The sequence below is a fragment of the Chrysemys picta genome, chromosome 9 (genome assembly GCF_011386835.1).
Source record: "Chrysemys picta bellii isolate R12L10 chromosome 9, ASM1138683v2, whole genome shotgun sequence".
In the NCBI taxonomy this organism is placed as follows: Eukaryota; Metazoa; Chordata; order Testudines; family Emydidae; genus Chrysemys; species Chrysemys picta.
The window spans coordinates 38,979,595-38,986,832 of record NC_088799.1 but is presented as its reverse complement, the minus strand read 5'-3'; the positions used below and the strand labels follow the sequence as shown (position 1 = coordinate 38,986,832).

The 7,238-nt window shown below is 39.3% G+C and overlaps 1 long non-coding RNA gene across 1 annotated transcript in view; it reads right to left on the bottom strand.

The window, feature by feature from the left end:
• Nucleotides 1–2,311: 2,311 nt before the first annotated feature.
• The window catches only part of LOC135973703 (uncharacterized), a 64,410-nt gene continuing 59,483 nt past the window's right edge, over nt 2,312–7,238 (bottom strand). The window contains exon 3 of the long non-coding RNA XR_010590673.1: nt 2,312–5,764. This is a non-coding gene — a long non-coding RNA (uncharacterized LOC135973703). The remainder of the gene's footprint in view (nt 5,765–7,238) is intronic.

Sequence of the window (7,238 nt, the reverse complement as noted above, 5' to 3'; positions counted from 1 at the left end):
TGCTGCTGCACATTGAGCAGATGTTTTCAGAGAACTATCCACAATGAGTTCAAAGTCTCTTTCTTGAATGGCAAGAACTAATTTAGACTCCATCATTTTGTATGCATAGTTGGGATTATATTTTCTCATGTGCATTACATTTCATTTATCAACATTGAATTTCATCTGCCATTTTCTTGCCAGTCACTCAGTTTTGTGAGATCCCTTTGTAACTCTTCACAGTCTGCTTTCGACTTAACTATCTTGCATATCCACAGGATCACCCTTGCCTGCATGTTTATTTACACCCTTGAAAATTCTAATAGATCGGTGAGGTTGTCTTACATTAATAGAAAAGTAACTTTAAAAACTGCAGCATCTTTGTCTTTCTTAATGAGTGTCTGATTGGGCAGAGTATACAATCAAACTATGCCATGACGATTCAGCATTAAGCAACTGGAATGAGGTTAAAGTGATTATGTTGCATACAAATTGTATTACACCTTACTTATTATTAGTTTGTTTTCCTCAATGGTGTTTATGCATATATGTACACGTCTCCCCCTCTACACATATTTAGAGAGAACAAGATGGCTTGCTTTAGCACAAAGCTTTTACTGGCATGAGTTTGGGATGGCTGCTAATTCTTAATGGGCCGTATGCCAATAGAAGACAGGCATAATGGAACTCTGCTCTGTCACGACTTGTCCCAGCCCCCTATACCAGGAAGAAGAACAGAGCGATGGTTCAGGACCTAGCTCAGGTACAAAGGGCCAGTGACATATGACTGAATGTAGCCCCAGCCCCAGTCTCATAATCCCTTTAGCCACTCTGTGTCACAGAATAAAATAAACTACATAAATGTATTTGACTATAGTGTCTATAAAGCCAGTCTACTCTTGCATACCCAACTTCACATGGTTCCTTGTGACCCACATATGAATGAACACTGGGTCCTAGATTGTGACTTTGTACACAGCCTTAAACGAGGGAGACACTCCAAGTCAAATTTCCTCCTCTGCTCCAAGGCAGGGTGTGAAGAAATAGGTTTAGATATAGGCCAGTTGCAAATTATGACAACTGCTGCACTAGCTCAGCTGTTCTAGCCAATGAATAAGGGAGATGGAATCCTGGCTCTGCACATTTGCTGACCACGTACTATGGGGAGGAAGTAAGCATGCACCTAGCTCCACTGGCCCTGCATGCCCAAACCCAAAGCCTGTGTAAGAAGAATGTTCACTCCCTTCACGGCATGTCACAACCTAGCCCTTTAGAAATGTGAAGCATCAATAACAAATAAATAGCACCCAAGAGTTCTCACGTGGACACCACCTCCCAGAGCTACAACTAGTCCTCAGGAATCCTGACACACAGTGGACATGCTCAATAGAAAAAATGATAAGGACATTTTTAAAAATCTATCTTCAGTCCAGTGTGAAATAAATAAAGCATAGAACAACACACTGAACACTGAGGATAAAAAGAAATACTGAACAGCTGCCTCACTCATTGAGCACTGAGTCGCTCCTGTGCATTGATTGATGCAGGGGACCTGTGGAAAAATATCATGTGATCACATAATTAAAACTGTATAAAGATGCATACGCATAAGAAGGCAGAATTAAAGTTCCACAGGCAGCTTTAATTCTAGCATTTTCTACCTTATCAGGGCCTCAGTGCAATTTTAATATTCTTTTAAAGATCTGGGTGGGTGGATGAGTGGGTGCATGGGTGGGAGAGTGGACATTATGAAATATATGTATGTAGCATGTGTAAATAAACACACACAAACAGACTTTAAAGCATGGATGAGCTTAGCTAATTTCAATATTAATATGTAATACTGTTTGCCCTAAAATCAGCACAGAATTAAAGCAATTTTCTTGTGCTCTTGTTTTGTGTCTGTAACACTGTCCTTCAAATATCATTGTAAATATTTCAAAACAAAGTCCGACGCTTTTTTAGGATTACACTCATGCTTTTCACTGTAATTAAATATTCATACATATCATGATTTGTTTCTGGAATCAATTTTTAATATAAATTAAATACAAGCTGTTTCATCACAATTAATATACATCATTTTAAAACATTCATTTCCAGTTTGTTTAAACCAGTATTTTTCATTATTCAGCAGATCATTTTTAATCAGAAGCATTAAAGTAAAGTAGGACAGCAAACAGTTTATAACTCAAATTTACAGTACAATACAACATGCACAACTTTCAGATGTGCAAAAGATGAGCAAAATCGTTTTAAAAATGTATGTATTGAAAGCTATTTTGATTAAACCAATACTGATACTTTTCCTAGAAGAAATTGATTATGAGGGGGCTGAAAACTGTTAATAAAGAAAGTTGTGCTACATTAGTTTTCAGCAATCAACAAAAACGGTTTCCCCCCAAATAAATTACCTGATTAAATAGTAATATGTAAGTACACCTAGGCAACATTTTTCTCTTTTTTTTTTTTTTAAGGAAAAATGGTGATTTGGTGGCACAAATATTTTATGAAGAGGCATCAGTTTCACCACATTGTTCATATCGAGCGTGTGTCTCAAAACATTCCAAAAATAGCAAAATGCTTCATTTCAGCATTTTTTAAACAAATGGGTTTGATTTTATTTTGTTTGAACTGAGTTTCTTTGAAAAGATCTTTGTTTTTTTAAAAAATAAAAAACATTTTAAAATGGTCAAAATTAAAATAAAACATTTTAATTTTGTCAAAACAACCCAAAATATATAATATATGTACCATATATAATCGTTCCATTGAACTTTGAACACAAGCGAAGCATCTAATTTTCATTCTGCAGTGTTGTTGGTGACCTACCAATAATGATGTAAGCCCACAGCTTCTTGTTTCCAGGTGTCTCAAGCAGAGGCTTAGCAAATTGTAAGAACTTGCCTACATTTATATAAAATATAATTGAAAGGATTGGCGAAAGTGTATGGCTGACGGGGAAAATGGGCTAAAGAGCCTGTTGGCTTTAGGATGCCGGTTAAGTCCATATTGGTAGTGTCTAGCAGGTAATATCTGGCAGCTAGTTAGCCACCTATGTGAAATGAATTGGTGGTTTCTAATGGATAGTGACCACATCACGAAAAGCACTATAATTTGTACAAATTTGTCATACTTTTGGCAATGTCAGGCATGAAGTCAAGCATTGAGAATGAACTGACCTTGTAAGGGGGGGTCTCTCCAGAAAGGGCTGGGGAACATTTTGAGCAGTGTGGGAAAGCTTGGCATGCTATGGGGTTTGTTGTGTCTGTTCTGTAGTTGAAAAGAGGACTGCCATATCAAGGGGTTTCAGTCTGGCATATTTCACTAGCACTAAATTCATTGCTGTTTTCTTTCTTCTGCTTCTTCTTTCCTCCCTCCCTCCAAGACTGGACTGAATTATTCCAAATGAGCTTTAGTTACATTGACTTATGATGTTTATTGTATCCTTTGTAATATATGCTCAGAAGATAAATTGGCAGGAGCTATCCAGGATATACCACTTACAAATCCAGATGAACAATTTACGCAGGCTCAGTACTCAACTTGAACTTTTTCCAGGAAACCACATTTGCGCCGTTTAAGTTCATATCATGTATCATTGTTTGTGCCTCTCAGCTAAATATTAAAATATCCATTAGCTAAATTATTTCCCTCTTTCTCATAAAATATGCCTAATTCAGTATTGAACAGTAATACAAAATCAAATAATGCTTCCCATAAAGACACAAATCATTAATAATTATTACTGTCTTATTTATTTACCCACTACATGTTTTCCAAACACTCAAGAAAGATGGACTCTGCTCACAATCTAAGGGCAGATATAAAGAGGAACATAATTGACAATTCGATGTAATTCATTAACCAGGCATGAATGACTTCATTAAACATTGTATTTCTCACAATTGTAGCTTTGTCTCATATATTCAGGTTTCAAGGCCATGATTAAGGCTAAGATTTAGTCATGGGTACTTTTAGTAAAAGTCATGGACAGGTCACGGGCAGTAAACAAAAATTCATGGCCCGTGACTTGTCCATGACTTATACTATATACCCCAGGACTAAATCTTGGTTGCTCTGGAGGGAGGTTCTAGGGCCGCCGTGAGTGCTCTGGCCCTGGGGGGCGGCCCGGGGCCACTGCTGATGCTCCAGGGGGAGGGAGGGTGGCATGTGTCCCGGGACCACTGCACCGCTGGTGCTCTGGTGGGGCGGGTGGGGGGGTGAAGGGTGGCGGCACACAGCCTAGGACTGCCTCTGGCGCTGGGGAGGGGGGGGGACGATGTGCAGCCCTAGACTGATGCTGTTGCTCCAGGAGGGGTGGGGATGCAGCCCGAGACCACCACTGCTGCTGAGGTAGGGAAACACACAGTGGCCCAAGACTGCCCGAGCTACCTGGGCGGCCCTGGGGTCAGTTGCACCGGCCACTGCAGAAGTCACGAAGGTTGCGGAAAGTCATAGAATCCAAGACTTCAGTGACAGACTCACAGCTTTAGCCATGATTATGTTTTTATGGGGAAATATGTCAAGAAGTGAGTGGAGAATTTACCGTGATTATAGCGGATACAACTGAAGAATTCTGCAGCTCATTGCATGCAATGTAAAAAGCTTGATGACATTTACATAATCCATTTTCCAATATTTCAATGGGTTTCATAACTCTTTATGCAATAATTTCCAAAAGGAAAAAATAAATATAGATTTCAATGTAAAAAAAAATGTCAGGCACATAACATACAAACCAAATTCATTTTTTTTAAATTGACAGACAGAAAATGACAGATAATTGGGTCAAACTTCAGTGTAATGTGACAGCCAATATTCTTGATTGGAGAATAAATAATACAAGAGTATTTTAAAACAGTTACAATGACAGAAGTGCAAAGGCTGGGTCTGAGATTCACAGCCTGCAATTCAGTGTACAGTGGTTAGTTGTGAGCTCTCCCTTTCAGATTTACTTCATATATGGGATATATTCCACTCCAGACATGCTCAGCATATTTTCCCTGGGTTAATCATCTTTGGTCACTTCAGAGAGACCCAGTGCCTCATTCCATCTCACTGAGGCTTCCTCCGCAGGATCTTCAGGGGATGCCCGCTGACCATTTCCCAAGGATCTTTGGAAAGGTCCAAGAAGAGGCCTAACATCCATATTATCTCCAGAGATGGCAATGAGAAAATGAAATACTCAGCCTCTGCAGACAATCAGATCTATATGAAAATCAGGTATGGATAATACTTTGTGTGATGCCTAGAGGACCATCAGCATCTGCCTGATAGGAGTTAAAGCTGGTCTGTATGCTACAAAAATGATCTATAAATCAGATGTCTGTATACATGCAAATAGTTAATGAATAAGGTGCCAATAGACGGTGCTTTAGAATATGCATCATAACTCTTGGGTTGTGCAGGATCAATGTGACTTCTTTTTTGTTGTGTATGGCTCTTTAGATACAGTTCTTAATATGACACTTCTTAGCACAGAGTTCCAGAGAACCCTGAGGGTTACGTAACCAGGTAGTTCACTGACCCTGGGATTAGTGCAGAGCCCATTTTGGGGACCTTCTGATGACCCTGGCTTCCACAAAATCCTTGGGATTGGGTGGTTGCGTGGCCCTGCTTTGTAGCCCCCAGAGTACCCATCATCAACAGGGGCAGCCAGTTGGAGACGGCCAACACGTCTTCATGGAGCCTCTAGTAAAGTGGTTATGCCAGGAATTAACACAGTGAGATAAAAGGAGCCCACCTGGCTGGTTAGGGAAAGGTAGTTCGCAGGATGCCCCACCTATTTGCAAAACAAAGTGAATCTAAAATAAAAGCTCTGCTTGGGTCTGATCTAAAGCTCAATTAAGTCGCTGGAAAACGTTCCATTGATTTCAGCAGATTAAGCACATTCAAGTTTCACCAGGAATATTCCCCAGGCCTAACTGAAACAATTTTCTTCCATTTTGTTTTCAGGGGTGGAAGCAGGATCCCCAGCTGGAAGGCAGGCTGCATTTTCCCAATTTAGAAAGGGCTTGATTTAAAAACAAAATCATAATCCCTTTAAACCTTCTTGGAACAAGCCCTTCTTACCCAATTTTATCCTGTATTGATTTTTAATAGGAATGTACTTTATAACCTTAATAATAACAGCATGTCACTGGAATACTATTTGCTATTTTAAGCTTTTAGAAAAAATCTTGGAAGGTACAATTTGTCTTAAAATGACCATACTTTGAGTGTGCACTTTGGAATGGTGAATAAAGATGTATTTATTCTGAAGGGATATGTTATGTTATATGGAAAAAGAGAAAACTGTGGTTAACCGCTGAACCCCCAAGCCTTTTTTCCTCTATCTTTCTCAGTTGTCTCTAGGGACAGAAATACAACAGTGGGTGGAGTCCAACTAAGTGTAGCATATAGAAGCTACTGGGTAGTTTTTAGGAACAAGTTTTAGAGGAACACTTAATCTAAACCTAAGACATGGAGATACAACAGACCCTTTCCTTGTCATATTAACTTTGTTCTCCCTTCAGCCTGTGTCTCCCTTCAGACTCTGGTTGTTTGTTGTTGCAATCCATTGCACAATGTCTTACATAGAGGCCCTGCCCGGTACTACAATCTGACCTTCCCAGGCAGATCCTTGTGCCCAAGTACCATTGGTGTAACTGAAGCTCTGCATGGGCTGTCCTTGCCCTAGTTTCACACCTACATTTATATAAAGAAATATTTATTTTAATGAGTGTTAAGTTCAGCTACACAGGTAGTTTCTGCCATTGTTACTCAGTTAGCTAGCCTCCAAGTGCTCATGCTTCTTTAAACATAACTGTTTGGACACATCTGCCAAAAAAAGGGAAAAAAAGACATTACCACACAGATGTAAGTTGACATAACAAAATAATGCTGAGGACAAATCTGCATATTGCAATCCATTAAAGTAATTAAGAGCAAAGAATTTGTATGCTTTCTAATGAAGTATTTTCCTCCAAATTTTCACAGAAATTTAACTTCACTCAGTGAAACAAGCAGTATCACACTTTATATGATGTTTTCTTTACATGGATACACATATTACAGCTATCAGTACATCCTCCTGGAATCTCATTTTCCTCTTGTTGTGTATGGAGTTGCGTGTTTGTGTGTGTGTGGGGGGGGGGGGTGTTGTGTTGTGTCTTTTTAATCACTGTCTGTCCTTTTCTTCCTTCCTCCCAACTATCTTTCAACTGTATAAATAGCTTTCTAGTACTTAGAAGCTTAAGAATGTAGATGTTGCAAAG